Genomic DNA, 16,201 nt, shown 5'->3' with positions numbered 1-16,201 from the left:
AATATTATTTTACAGACCCAGCTAGTGTTATTTAAAAGGCCCATTTAGTGTTATTTTCCAGGCCCATTTAGTATTATTTTGCAGGCCCATTCAGTATTATTCGATGTGCCCAATTAGTATTATTTTACAGGCTTTTTTTGCATCTGAACAATGCTTGTACTGTTTACATCATACATATTTCTCATTTTAATATTGCATTAGTCAAAATGATTGCTGAATGTAGCTCTTGTAAAAAGTGACTTGTTGGGATGAATACATTTAGAAGTTTGGCTTTTTTGAAGTCCTCATTTTTTGAAAGTATCCTTGCTTTAACTTCGTTGTTTCTGGAGAATCTTTGCTTGGACTTCATTGATCTCTAAAGCTTTTATCTTGATTACTTTCAGAAGGTTATTTCTCATTCAATCATTTGTCATCAAAATCATTTAAGATGGTATATGCATGATAATATTAAAAAGAAACTAGTTTTAATGGATTTTATATTTATGCATGCATAGCAACATATACAGATTTTGTTTTAATAGATATGCTGTCTAGATATACAGATTTTATTTCCATAGACATGTCCGCATATACAGATATTATTTCCATAGACATTGCCGCATATACAGATTTTATTTCCATAGACATGCTGTCCACATTTTATTTCTATAGACATGTTGTCTGCATACACTGATACACTGATTTTATTTCCATTATAAGACATGATGTCCACATATACAGATTTTATTCCCATAGATATGCTGTCTGCATATACAGATTTTATATACATAGACATGCTGTACACATGTACAGATTTTATTTACATAGACATGCTGGTGACTTATACAGTTTATATACATAAACATGCTGTCCACATATTTTATTTAAATATACATGTCCACATATACAGGGCTTCAGGTGGCCGAGTGGTCAAAAGTGCTTGCCTTTATGGATCACTGATATTCTACCGATGGCCACATAGGTACAAATCCCAACCTCGGCCAACATCAGTATGCAAGAAAGCTTGTCAGTAGCTTCTTAGGTTCTTTCTCCACCAAATATACTGGCCACCACTTATAGTCTTTCATGAGCATAAAATTGTTTTTAAACCCACAACAACAGCTTTCCACATCTACAAATTTTATTTCTCTACATGTAAAGCCATGCCGGCTGTCTATATATTTGGATTTTATTTCTTTGCATGTATAGCAACAAAGGATGTCCATTTATACAAGAAAAAGAACCCCAATGTTTACCCTTCTGCTCATGTGCAAGCCAAATAGCCAATGAAAAACTATGTTTCTAACCACCTGGGATTTGGTGTTTTCGGATGCATTCAGAAATAGCTTTCAAAATGTGTTTCCTACTCGAATTTCAGGCGAAAACGACAAAAACCTCCAGGGGTTAATGTGTTAAATAAGTAATGTCGTCATAGACATATCTTAATTGGTTTCATTTACTCACTGTATTAATTGAAATGATGATCAACTAATCTAATTTCAATCACTCACTGTAATAGTTGAATTGATGATCAACTAATCTAAACGTTTGAGTACCTAGGTAGCTTAGTCAGACTCATAATCCAAGAACTGGTTCAGCTACCTTGGTGTGTCCCTTGGGAAAGACACTTGGCTACCTTGGTGTGTCCCTTGGGAAAGACACTTGGCTATTGTTTCATCGGCATGATATAGCCAGTAATAGGTTCAGAAAAGTGCCATAAAAAATTGTCATGTCAGAAGTTTGACCTGTTTGTGCTCAAAATACTTTTATCAGATTATTTTGTTAATTAAATTTTTTAATAAGAATGACAGTCTGCTACTAGATTCTACAAGAATGAAAATTAACAAAAAGATGTCATGTATAGTTCATTCAGGTAATTTAAAAAAACTAAAATGTCTTTCACATATGAATCTTTAATAGCATTTAATTAAGCATTGATTATTGCCATTGTTTCATTGCACAATGCCACCGGTTGTAAATCATTGTCATCAATTAATCATTTTTCAATATATCAAGGACAATTACACCTGATAATGTGATTTGTGTGTTTTTGTTGACAGTGGTATCCACCGATTTGACATAATTGCTAGCAATTTACCCTGCCAGTGAAGAACTTTATCCTCTCATATATCATGAGGACATTTGTTTTTGTATTAGTTGAAATTTCTTGTAACATCATCAAGAATGGTAGTGCTTGTGACTGAAATTTAAACTTTTTGACATTTGACTGTTTAATTGTTTTAGATATTGATGTTCAGAGTTACCATATAATTGAACTAAATAAGGCTAGTTAGTCTGTGTCCAGGGGTTGTTCAGTTTATTGGGTTTGTTGACATGACACTGGTCAGTTTTTAGGTGTGACATACAGCTGGATGGAGTTTGTGGTAGTAGGGTCAGTTTCAGCCCTGATGAATAATAATATATCATCCACAACCTGGCAGTCCACTTGGCAGTCCACTGAATTAACTCTATCAAGATAGTATGAGCTCACATTAATCCTCTCCGGATTTTTCTGGTTTTCTTAGATCATTCCCTTCAGCTGAATATTGTAACTTGTTAAATAAAAAATAACTTAAAAAATGTTGAGTTTGTACTTAGACACAAACTGCTGAAAATAAATTGATTCACAAAATTTCATGAACTAAATAAAATGTGTTTCCATGTTTAATGTATGTCCATGTTTAATGTGTGTCCATGTTTATTGAGCTCCAGCAAAATTTGCCTCTTTGATGACTTTTTACTTGCAGTCACCACAAGATAACTCAACAAACCATCAATAAAACCTTGAATAGTCTTTACTCCAAATATGCCATAATATTAGATCAAAATTTTCAGATCATTTTTGTAAGCAAACTTTGGCATAATGACCTAAATTGGATGAAGAAATTCTTACCTGACATCTTCATGATGAGAATCCACTGAATCAATACTTGTTCATCCTAAGATCACAAAAAAGCTATGGAAGACTATGGTGCCAGATCCAGATCTAGTTGTATATTCCAGTGTTTTGCTTATATATCATTCTCTACCCAGACATTCTTAGTTCAGCACTAGTTTACTGGATGACTTTTAGGAACATGCACTCATACACCTGAGACATCATATGGAGTTACTTTAATTGTCTTTTCCAGAACATGTTAATTACACCAGACAGGTAAAGATAATAGCATCCTTATGGGAAGAATGTGTGTATGTGGGGGGAGGTATAATTAGTACATGCACAATATAACAATGCTTTAGATTAAGAATAGAATTTACGAAGATCCACACCATATCATCCTTTTGGGTTGGGTTTTTCTTTGTTCCTTTTTAAGAAATGAGATCATTTTGCAGTAACTGATAAGTTAATATGTCAAAGGTCTCTAATAAAAAGAACTTGATGTTAGTTAAGATTCATTTTTACCATGCTCTGCTTGATTTTTATTTCATTGTGATGACCCAAATTTTGCTTGCACCTTAGAATAGAAGACTTGGGTGACATAGGAAGCATTAATGGATTTTCTTATAAAGTTCACAAGTACAATATAATTGTGTGTAAGCAGGATCTGACTTCATTGACTCAGATCTACTTTTGCATGATGCACTGGCAGATCTGGGTCTATGCAGTTTGTTAGGAATAATTAACCAGTAGAACACAAAGCATAGACCCTGATTTGCCAGTCCATTATGCAATGGCCAGTTAGGGTCTATATTGTTTGTTGTTAGACCCAACATCTAAGCAAGTATAGGCTTTTCTCCATGCATTGCAAGCAAGGGCTTCATGCCCACCAGATTAATAGTTACTATTGTTGCATGTATGGAATTGTGTTTGTCCATTGCATTTCTTGTAGTTTTATTTTCCAGGCCTTACCATATTTTTACGCTTTAAAGGTAACAGTCATTATGCAAGAGTTTTTTGGTCTCGATTAGTATTTATAGTACGTACAATTTCTTAAAATCCTTTAGAGATGTACTGAGAATATATGTCTCTTTATGTATTGTATGAGATGATTCCCTCACAAAAGTACAAATATTTACTTTTTTAAACCCAAGTAGAGAGGTTATACGTTTAGCAATCATTGTGTCTATCCATCTGTCCATCATTCTGTTCATCCTTCTGTCTGGTACAATCTCGTTACAACTAGTCACACATTTTGCCATGAAACTTGATATGGTCATCACCTATACATGTGCATATTGAAAAGTGATGGCAATTTTTTAAGAATTATTGCCTTTTAATTCTGTAGCATTGTATGACATAATTTTATTTGCACAACTAGTCCTCCAATGGATTGTCATGAAATTGAGTAAATAATAATATAGTCATCACCTGAAGATGCACATATCAACAAATCACTTTGTTCCACAATTTTCGTTTAGAGTTATTGCCCTTTCTGTCTTGTAGCTTAATGCAGTATACGACACAATATCGTTATTGCAACTAGTTCTCAGATTTTGGTTGTTTGCTTTGAAACTTGGCAAATATTTTAAATTTTTTATGGTTTTCACTTTTTAGACCTGTATAGCTTCAAATCACTGTGTTTTCACAAGTTTTATAAGAGTTATTGCCCTTTATTACTTGCAACATATTATGGTCATCATTTCAAGATTGACAGATCTTTGTTCTGTGATTTTTGTACAGTTTATTGCCTTTATTGTCATTTGTACAGTTTATTGCCTTCATTGATATTTGTACAGTTTATTGCCTTTATTGACATTTGTACAGTTTATTGCCTTTATTGACATTTGTACAGTTTATTGCCTTTATTGACATTTGTACAGTTTATTGCCTTTATTGACATTTGTACAGTTTATTGCCTTTATTGACATTTGTACAATTTATTGCCTTTATTGACTTTTGTACAATTTATTGCCTTTATTGATATTTGTACAATTTATTGCCTTTATTGACATTTGTACAATTTATTGCCTTTATTGACATTTGTACAATTTATTGCCTTTATTGACATTTGTACAATTTATTGACTTTATTGACAGCTGGTTGTAAGCTGATTTACTCAGAAACTTAGTACATATGCTCATCAGCAGAAGGTCTATCTGTGTACACAGAACATTTATGTGCTTTTTTGTGTTACCATAGAGTCACATTATCATCATGCAGTAGGGTGGGATATTTAGGAATGGTTTTTTTTTTGGTGTTTTATAGCACAGCAACACAAGTAGTTTATTTTGTGCCAAGTTTTAGGAATAGATGCACAGAAATTATACTGAGAAGAATCCTCAGTTTTGTGGTTTTATGTTTAATTATTGCTTTTTTATTGTAAAGAATCAGTGACTTTACATTTTGAGGTAATATTTTTCATGATGCTTGACATAGGCTGATGTGTTGAAGACATCATGTAGAAGATGTATATTTACATAATTCAGCTACTAAACATTCAGCTAGTTTACATAAAGACCCACAGTAACAAAGTTTCCAATTAAGATCTTATGCCATATGATATGCAGACGACTATTAGTAATCACTGTTTACCCAAATTATCTTATGATTTTCAGTTGAATGAACATGTATTTGTGTCTATATTGTTCAGCACCTTAGTACAATAGTGGCTATATTGTGCCATCCAGCGCCAGCATGTGGCAGTATGGTGCCATCCAGTGCTGGCATGTGGCAGTATGGTGCCATCCAGCGCCGGCATGTGGCAGTATGGTGCCCTGTGTGAAACAAACATTACCCCCATCTGTATGTCTGTATTCAGACTTCAGAGACATGTAAAGAACAGGTAATCTGCTTTATCCTGTCAGAAATATTTTCGATCATCTGGCTTAACCTACGGTTCAGCTATATCGGATAATTGAAAAACACATATTTAAGTTTGAAAAAAGCAAGAATGAAGAATTGCACACAACAATTTTTAATGAAGATAAACTCATTCAGTCAGGTATAAACATGAAATACAGAGAGAAAAAAAATATAAATAAAATTATTATAAAATGTTAAAATTCAGTGAAGGGTAAATAAGATAAAACATAAAATCCTTAAACATATGGTAAACATTTTTTATATAAACTATATTTCCTCAAAAAGTATCATTGACTTAGTTTACATTTATGGTAGAGACTTTGTTGCTGCAAAAAGCATGTAAATGATAAATAATGCAACCCTTTCTTACACACTTACATACATACATACATTTGTTTACACATAATTTACTGACCCAACGTAACTATGTACCAGTAGACAACTTTTCACACTTAATGGAACAAACTACCATCAATATCCAGCAGCAGGGAAGTTCTACAGACCAGGTGGCACAGACTAAATTAAGCCTTTCAGACAAATAATTTCCGTAGAAGCCTCAGAATTCAAAAATAAAGCCTCCTACGCGAAATAATCCGAAAAATTCCCCCCTAATTTGCATTTTCGGTCATAAAAAAAATGGCAGCTTTTTTGGGGGGGGGGGTATTGTAAAATTTATTTGCCGTAATTGAATTTGGGTTGCAATTTTATGAGTAAATTTGATCAAGACCGACTCGATATCTACTACGAGGATCATGAAGATTAATCGTGACAAATCCGTGCGGAGTTGCCTGAGCGTGACTAAAGAAACTTTTAAACTTATTTATATCCATGTCGCCATTGCACCAAGTTTGATGGATATTCCTCAGCGTGTGAGTATCAACGCCATTGAAAACCGATAAAATATTACAATTATCTCTAATTACCTTCGGAATTTGCGTATATCGCTGCGTCACGTAAATCACATCGGTGTTCTTGTGTCGGCCACGCGAGAATATCCTAGCCGGATTAGTTTGCTTATCCAGCATCACATCATCAAAAACAACAAGATTATTAGCATCACCGTCTAAATTTTCCACTGATGGAGTTTCATTGATATCCGTTATAAATTCTATTGTGCCATCCTCAGTATTATCGCTAAATTCCTTTAGTACTTGATAACATCGCTGATCATCTACGGATGGCGCAACTAAATACAATTTATCCCATTTTAGCCATCTCATTATCAAATTTAGCAATAACTGCGTTTTTCCAGATCCCGACGGTCCAATGATTATCATTCTTATCGAATTTGGTAATGCCTCGGTGTGTTTTACTTGCTCGCGTTTTTTCGTGGCTGAAAAATCAATTACATTCATGTTATTAGAATATTATGGATTCATATTGTGTTAAGTGTCGCACTCGAACTGCTACGCTAAATCCAATCGAAGTCGTTACGCGCAACAACAGGAATGCAATCAAAGGCGAATGTGCGGTTTGTGGAACAAGCAAATTTAGATTCGTAAAAAAAAAGATAGAAGAACCGGAGGAGACATTACCGCCTCCATGAAAAATCTGCCAGGATTGCCTTGGGCGAAATATCCAGGAGAGAAACATTTGCCAGGATACAACTATTGCGGACCTGGTACAAGGCTAGATATAAGACTTAATAATAATAATCAACCAAATCCTGGTGAAGAACCAGTAAATGCTATTGATAACGCATGCTACTATCACGATCTCGCATATCGCAGTGGAGATTTAGAACAACGACATCTCGCTGATGTGAAGCTAATTCACGCAATAGACGCAGTACCTAATAAAAAATTCAAAGAAAAATTGGCAACTTGGTTGATAAAAGGAGCAATGAAAGGTAAATTAGTTCTCGGTGCTGGTAAATTATAATGGAGCAGATATATTATTCTCCGCGAGGATTTTGGAAAGGAAAATCAGCAATTGCCAAACTTGCCAAGGCCGCAAAAGTAAAACACTCCACCGCTGCATCATGGTTATCAAAGCAAGCTGTTTGGCAAATTTATCTTCCTCCGCCTAAGAAAATACCATATGCGAGTTTCTCTGTCAGTGTACCTAACGAAGTTCATCAGGCCGACTTAATGTTTCTTCCTTACGATACCGTTGACGGAGTTATATACAAATATGTTCTGACGGTTGTTGATATTGCAAGTAGGTACAAAGAAGCGGAACCGTTATCGAATAAAACAGCAACAGATATTGCTAAGGCGTTTAGCGAAATTTATTCACGATCTCCATTAACATGGCCGAAGCTTCTCCAGGTTGATCCAGGTCGAGAATTTCTTGGCGCGGTTACTTCATTGATGAAAAAGAATAATGTTAAAATCCGTCGCGGTATTGTAGGTGTTCATCACAATCAAGCTATCGTTGAGAGATTCAATAAAACTCTTGCAGAACGATTATTCGGATATCAGTACGCGCGCGAATTTATCCAAGATAAACGATCTCACGATTGGGTAACAAGATTACCTCACGTGATTAACGCACTAAATAACGAAGTAACACGAACAATATCAATGAAACCCGCAATTGCAATTACAAAACCAAATATACCACTAAAGCGAAGTTCAATAATTTCGCCGGTGTTAGGTAGTGTCACGGTTAGATATTTGTATAAAGAAGGAGAAGCCGAGGGTGGCAGAAAAAGAGCAACCGATCCAAACTGGAGTGTTACAACGCATAAAATATCGGCCGTAACAAGATCATCAGGAAGGCCAGCAATTTATTTTCTAGATTCACTAGCACCACAACGAGGATTTACCAAAGAGGAACTACAAGTAATTCCAAAGGATACTCAATTACCGCCATCTTCGTTAATGTGAAATCTAATTCTACCTAACTGAGATAATTTTCTTACTCGAGACACGGCTAGATAAACTAAATTTGACCAGGAAATTCTATCATCAACAATCCAAACTTGGCCATCTACTGTTAATCCCTGCGATGAGTGTATCGTTGCTGCATATCCAAGTTTCCATGGAGATCTTTCAGCATTTATCGCATCATTGACAAGATTAATATCAACGAAAATAATATCATTCAAAACTAATATTTTTTCTTCTCCGTATGGCAAAGTAACATTAATATTTTGTTTTCTGGTATCAGCAGGCCTATAGCACAACGGAACCTGCAACGTTGGAAATTTCTCGCAGTGAAGTTTGAATAGTATTTCCTGAATAGCATCGCGAATAATTTTCCTACTAGCAACAATCAAATGATCTGGACGCCACAAAGTTAGAAAATTATCCATCGGAGTCTCATCAATTATTTTTCTCATCACATCACATTGAAATTTATTAGGTTGCAACCGAATCATTTTTTTAAACTCGGTCAGTAAAATATCATTAGATCTATAATCAGCATCAATCTCTTCATAATAATCCACAAAATTTCTAAGCCATCTATGAGGAGATTCACCATCAATAGGATCAGGTTGGCCGTGATCGCCGCACATTATTACTGCGGTGTTTTTTTCTTCTAACCAACTTAGGAATGATTTTAGTATAACTAAATTTACTGTGCAAATTTCATCAAATACTATAATCTTGTTGATATATTTGTTTCCCATTCGAGCCGGATCCCATAATCTACCACTGTACTTGAAATAACTGTGATACGTGCAAGAACTAACGCCACGCTGCTTTATTTCTCTTGCTAACCTGTGAGTTGGAGTTAACACTATCATATCAGAGTTTGAAAATAAGTTTATCGCTCGTGTGGTTTTACCACTACCGCCAGGACCATTCAGATAAACGAATTTGTTTCGTGAAATCGGATCAAACGCAGATGATGCTGCTGATACTTCATCGCATTGGTCTTTGTGAAACTTATCGCAATCTTCTACATCAGCGTCTTCACAATAATCTAGAATATCTTCATTTTTTATTCTCCAGGTTCCCCAAGACCCATTAGCGATTAAATTTTCTAATCTGCACTGATATTTCTTATCGATATAAAACGAGTCCGTTGCAACTCTTACCGCGATATCGGCAAATTTATTTATCATCGACAATAAATTAATACTCACATAAGCGAGCATCGATGATCTTAGATGAGTATACTGCGCTGACTCTCCATCGAGATAACTAATCACGGTACCTAGTTTCGTTCCATCAATAATAATATTTTCTCTATTGCAAAATATTCCACGCGATACTGTATCAGTAATAATAAAATCCATCTCAGCATCATTGATGAATAATCTAGCGTGTCTGTGCTTATGATCAACTGATCCTCCTTGAGTGAATTTACCAATTATTTTTCTTCCAATATCTTTCGCGTTCTCACAATCTGTGGGTAACCACACTTCAGTTTGTTTCCTATAGGATATAATTGCTTCACTCACTATCAGCGATAGTAACATCGACGAATCCAACATATATCTCAACAGCACTATGGGAACCCATCTTCGCTGAGATAAATGCCGACCAAACCAAATATAGCAAATCCTATGCAAATTCTCAGCAAGTTCGAACGAAGTAACATGAGCGAATCCGGTCATGACAAAATCGGGTAACGGTCCGTTAATTGCCACTCTCGTCATCTCGTTGGTTGGATGGCCGAATTTAGCAAAGTAATCCGCACAATCGCCATATCCGAGGAAACTTCCAGGATAGCACGCGCTCATATCAACTGAAATCATATCTTCGAAATAATATTTGGTATTCCATAATCCTCCATGGCCATATTCGATACAGCTAAGTTGAATATCATTAAGAAACTCATTCTTTGTAGGTTTCCACGAATTTCTTTCTCTAGCAGCATGAGCGGCAACAGACGGAACAGTAAAACAATTTGTCAGCAACTGATTTGGATTTGATGAATACTTCTCCGCGATATTTTTCATCGCTTCATGCAGTATTTCATTACGGTAAATATCTCCGCGTGGCAAGATAAATTGATCATATCTTTCTTCGCTTGAGAATAACCAAACCGATATTGGATCAGATGCGGCTAATAATTTGATATATCGGAACATTGCATCAGCGCCATCCGTGGAAAATTCCGCGGGATAGAATTTAACAACACGATCCTTCGGGAATATCATCACTGACTGCGACCACGCATGTGAATTATGATCAACGATTTCGATTGGTGTTCCTCGAGAACTATATGGTGAAGAATATAATATTTCACCCGATAGCGTTTTAACCGTAATAGGAAATTTAAGTTTCTTGCTCAGCGCAGCAACATCATCAATCGATGCGCCATCAGCAACTGTCTTTGCCCATGAATTAATTTTATCCAATCTCAATTGGGTCAGACCAGATCCGCGACGAGCATTTTTCATGTGCTCGATGACGCGCTCAGCAACGCAATTTATCATCGGTGATTCTTTCATCGCTGGTAAATTTTTCGCATCAGGATTATTATTCAACCGATAAATTCCATAAACTACAGCACTAGATGGATACGCTCTAGCGTAATAAGGACCATCAATTCCCAATAACAATCCTGGTTTTGAATTTTTATCAAGAACGACGTTTTTCTTACTGCCGCGTACCGGATCTCGTTTATCACGAATAATCCAAGTATCATCCGGCATTTGTGCAATAAATTTTATTCCAAATATAAATCGCTCATCTTTGTGTTCAGATTTTATATGCTCGATTATCTTCTTTGCTCGCTCTAGATTCATCGTAGCATCAATAAAGTTAGTTTTCCACGTCGACCAAGTATGAATCGCTCCATCATCAAAAAATTCCTTCTTTGCACGATCTACTTCAGGAATTATATATTCTGCCTCATCAAGATCAAATAAATCCATTATTATATTTTAGACAAATGTTTAAATTATAATGAATCAATGTTCATGGATAATAGTTGGATCAACAAAATCATGTGATAAATCTTGCAGAGGTGAATATTGCGGCGCTCATATATACGAAGTTCGACGAGGCAACAAAGGACCGCAACGGTGTTTAGTTTGTCAAGTTGGCATTCGAGGAAAGACTCGATTATGTTTTTCTTGTGGTGGAAAGAAATATCGTGAGCTACGGAGATATTATGAAAAGAAATCTTCCTCAGTAATTTCTTGTGAAGAAGATTATATTAATCGTTTCAAAGCAAATTATGATTTAGAAGTATAAAATATTATATATGGAAATGAAATCAACGATTCCTATGAGTGAATATAGATCACATCCTACCATTGATGATTATGAAGCATCCAAGGATGGAAATGTGAGACACATCAGAACGAAGAATCTTGTTGGTAATATTAATATGAATGGATATCTCAAATTCACAATCAGCAAAAATAATAGGCGAAGAAAAACAAATTACTTCGTTCACAGATTTGTGTTCGAATGTTTCCATGGACTCATCAGAGACAATTTGGTTATAGATCATATCGATGGAAATAAACTTAATAATGAATTAACTAATCTTCGAACTGTGACTCAGAGTGAAAATTGTTCCTCGGGTAACACTGGAAAACATCCGAAAGATGCCAAGTCAGTTAAGTCGGTAAATCAAGAAACAAATGAAGAAATTGCATTTGAGTCGATATATGCTGCTGCGAAATTTTATGAAATTACTCCAGTATCGATATGGCGAGTAGCGGAGGGAATAAACCACAGAACATTTTCCTACAATCTCGGTGAGTGGATCAGATTCTTCTATGTTCCAATAATATTTGATGATGATGAAGAATAATTAAATACTACAAAATTAGTATAATGGACGAAGAAATAATAAACGATATTATGGGAGAGATTAATAGTTTGAAAAGAAAAATAGATCTCCCATCGGACCTTGATGTGAATAAAATCAGATCAGAATTCGAAACAATTATTCTAGGGAGACTCGAATATAAATATACCCTGCCGTCAGAATATAAATTAATAAAGAAAATTCAAATTGCGATGTACCAATCACTTGCAACGGTCAGTGATGATCACATCGAGGATTTTGTTAAATTATCAACGCTAGTAGAAAAAGCTAGATTAATTTTATCCGACGCATATGAATCAAGGAAAATCACAAGTTCTCGTGTCAGACAACTGAAAAAACTTGTTGATGAAAAAACAAGAGAATTTTCCAATCTTTGAAATTTTACAAAATAAAAAAAAAGATTTAAATTTCCCTGGATTTTATTTATTTTTTTAATTTTGGCGGGGGTATTTACCTAACGGATTCACGAAATTATATAAATTACTTCGATTTGAGGGGTAAATACCCCAGCGGATTCACGAAATTATATAAATTACTCGATTTGAGGGGTAAATACTCAACAAAAAACATAAAATTACGAAACTTTCTTAATTTTTCTGATTTTTATTAATTTTTTTTTATTATTTACCAAAATAATTTATTTACTGAAATTACACAAATTTATTAATTTTGAGGGGTAAATACCCCAGCGGATTCACGAAATTATATAAATTACTCGATTTGAGGGGTATTTACCCCAGCGGATTCACGAAATTATATAAATTACTCGATTTGAAGGGTAAATACCCCCGCCAAAATTAAAAAAATAAATAAAATTCAGAAAAAATATCTTTTTTTTTATTTTGTGAAAATTTCCCTGGATTTTATTTATTTTTTTCGTTTGTTTTTCCCTGGGATACAGATTTAAAAATCAAAAACTTTCGCTTACGATTTTACCAACAAACTAATACTCAGCGTTTCTCCGCGAATATCAAGTAAATTTCCATCTTGATTTGTTAGTTTGAAATTTATTCTTGATAATAATCGATTATGACAGCGTAGGTAAAACGGATTAACCGGCTCCTTTATTATCAAGTAACCAGGAGAGACGTTAGGAGAGAATGTGTATAATACAAATCCCTGCTCCGCTCTTGATATTGCAGGATCAACATTATAGCTACCTTCTACAACATCAGCGTGAAGATAAACAGCAATCACTTCGGTTATATTAACTATCCCAGGAGAAATGTGTCTTCCTTGTCCAATTCCATCATTATCATGCATCAAGACTGATTCTGCTTGTGATTTCTTCTTAACCCACGCGTCGTGTAATTTAGGAAATAACCTATCGACTGTATCAGCGACAAATTTTCTCATCTCATCAACATTGTAGCCGGGAAATTTATAATTTGGCAACGTCCTCTCGGTTAGATTATGTCGTTGCATAAACGCGTTAATAATAAAACCCATACCAAAGACGGCGCTGTTTTGTATATAGCCCGTTGCTAGTTCGTTAATAAGTTCCATATCAGCAGCTAATTTATTTATCCGCTCTGTTGTAATTATAATTTCGTTGCATGAAGCTTGTACGTTAAATACGCAATCTTGGAAATAATGTTCTAACAGTTTCTTTTGTATTTCGTATTCGTTGATAATTTTAACAAATAATATTGTAATACTATCCTCGAACAAATCTAGCATATAAACTGATCCTGATGAAAAATCAAGACTCGCCTTAGTTTGTTCATACTGATCAATATAGTCCAAGTCAAGTCCGTGGAAGTTTTTTTCATTGCTGATAAAGTCGGATTTCTTTGGTTCTGGTGTTGTTATTCTGCCAGGCGGAATATCAGGCCAGCCTAATACTGTCCTAATAGATGAACGGTAAATATCTACCATATACGGCGACGATACTTCAATGATTGATGATAACGTTGGTTCATGTGCTGATATCTTTATTCCTGGATGAGCATCGCCAGTAATATTCGATATTCTAGTGTTGAACTCGCTATTTATCTGTTCAATCTCATAGCTGCCGGTTGGTATACTAACGACAAACCAACTAGGAGTTCCATCGGCGTGTTTCTTATCAGCAACAACAAGTGAATTGTTTGATAATAATTTACCGAATGATTTTGATCTGATATTAGGCCAGCTATTATAAACACGCAATTGTATCAATGCCATTTCCTTGACGCTAATTGGAGTTGGAAAACTAATACTAAATTCTGGATTAGTTGAGCTTAGTGATATTAACGTTGTTGTCGGCGGTGTTGTGTTTGTCACTATCTGGACTAACTCGGACATTATTAATATTTATTTGTTCAATCTCAGAGTAGATGCTGATCATCGAATAAAATTCTATATCGGATATAACTCCATCGTTGAGACTTTCGGAAATCAGCGATGATAACTTCGAATATGCGTCGTTAATTTTAGTTAGTTTATTTTTGTACGATAATAGTTTCTCGCTGGTGCATGAAGATATTTTTCTTGCAATAATATTGAGAACGCCAGCTATCGTTGTTGTTGATGAAATTATTATTGTTGCTACGATCGGCGCGATTGTTGTTACTACGGATAAAACAATACCCGCGCCGGCGATTATTGCTGATGCGGTATAAACAACAACATCAATAATAACTAATCTGCGCTGGTATTTCTTTATTTTTATTTGATATTCGTCTATTTGTTTTTTTAGCGAATCTTGCCATGATCGCGCAAGATTATATCGATAATCTGATGCTGTCATTTATTTAATCTACAATAATAATTACTATATTATTTAGTTTTGTACGGAATATTATCCAACCCGGATAAAAACTCATAAATTGCAAGATATTTGATTTCTCCTGTGATGGTTCTATCTGGTGGTTCTAATGTAAATACCTCCCGAGTATTTTCCTCCATGGAAATAATAAAAATTCCAGGATAATACTCATGAAATGTATTAATTTTGTGAAATTCAGTTGTTACCGTGAATTTTATTTTGGATATGAAATATACTCGATATACGCCAGTAATTGGTGCAATCCAACTCGTAATATTTGATTCGGGTCTCCATATCTTGTTTATCGCTTGTACCACAAATGATATATAACAACCAAGTTTTTCTACATTTTCCACATCCGGTGAGATGACAATACGGGACAATTTTTCAATTTTTGTGTTGATTTCTTGTGTTTTCTCGCTGAGATCATCGTGTGATGTTTTATCGACTTTTTCACCCATTGCGGTATTTATCTTGGTAACATCTGCGAGAATATCATCGTTGATTTTCTTTTGTTTCTTTTGGAGGTTATCGTGTATTGTTTTATCAACTTTCTTAATTGCGATTTGGCGTACTGCGTTGATATCTTCAATGATCTTAGTATTATCTTCAATGATTTTCTTGTGGAGGTCATCGTGTGATGATTTATCGACTTTCTGCTCACGAACTGCGTTAATATCCTCATCGATTTTCTTTGTTTTCTCGTCGTGTGATGATTTATCAACTTTCTGAAGCATTGCGGTATTTATATTTGTAACATCGGCGAGAATGTTATTAACGTCCCTGGTTGTTCTTGTTAGTTTTTCACCAAGATCGTCGTGTGCTGATTTATCGACTTTTTGATTTGCTAATCCACGAACTGTTTCAACGTCGCTGCTAATCTTAGTAATATCTTCGTTTATTTTCTTTGTTTTCTCGTCGTGTGCTGATTTATCGACTTTTTGATTTGCTAATTCACGTACCGCTTCAATATCATCATTGATGGATTTTATTTTCTCGTCGTGCAATGATTTATCAATTTTTTGAATCGCTAATCCACGAACTGC

The 16,201-nt window shown here is 34.9% G+C and overlaps 2 protein-coding genes across 5 annotated transcripts in view; one reads left to right on the top strand and one right to left on the bottom strand.

The window, feature by feature from the left end:
• Positions 1 to 3,046, bottom strand: part of LOC149787572 (protein trapped in endoderm-1-like) — an 81,878-nt gene extending 78,832 nt beyond the window's left edge. Inside the window, exon 1 of the mRNA XM_089973732.1 lies at positions 2,873 to 3,046. The gene's annotated coding sequence lies outside the window, so the exon portion shown is untranslated. The remainder of the gene's footprint in view (positions 1 to 2,872) is intronic.
• LOC149787571 (protein deacetylase HDAC6-like) overlaps positions 1 to 16,201 on the top strand; it is a 548,042-nt gene that overhangs the window by 270,696 nt on the left and 261,145 nt on the right. The gene's annotated exons all lie outside the window — the stretch shown is intronic.

Source organism: Sinohyriopsis cumingii, chromosome 11 (assembly GCF_028554795.1).
Source record: "Sinohyriopsis cumingii isolate HCF-2022 chromosome 11, ASM2855479v2, whole genome shotgun sequence".
Classification (NCBI taxonomy): Eukaryota; Metazoa; Mollusca; class Bivalvia; order Unionida; family Unionidae; genus Sinohyriopsis; species Sinohyriopsis cumingii.
The sequence above is the reverse complement of the archived record's forward strand: the minus strand, read 5'-3'. Positions and strand labels throughout refer to the sequence as shown.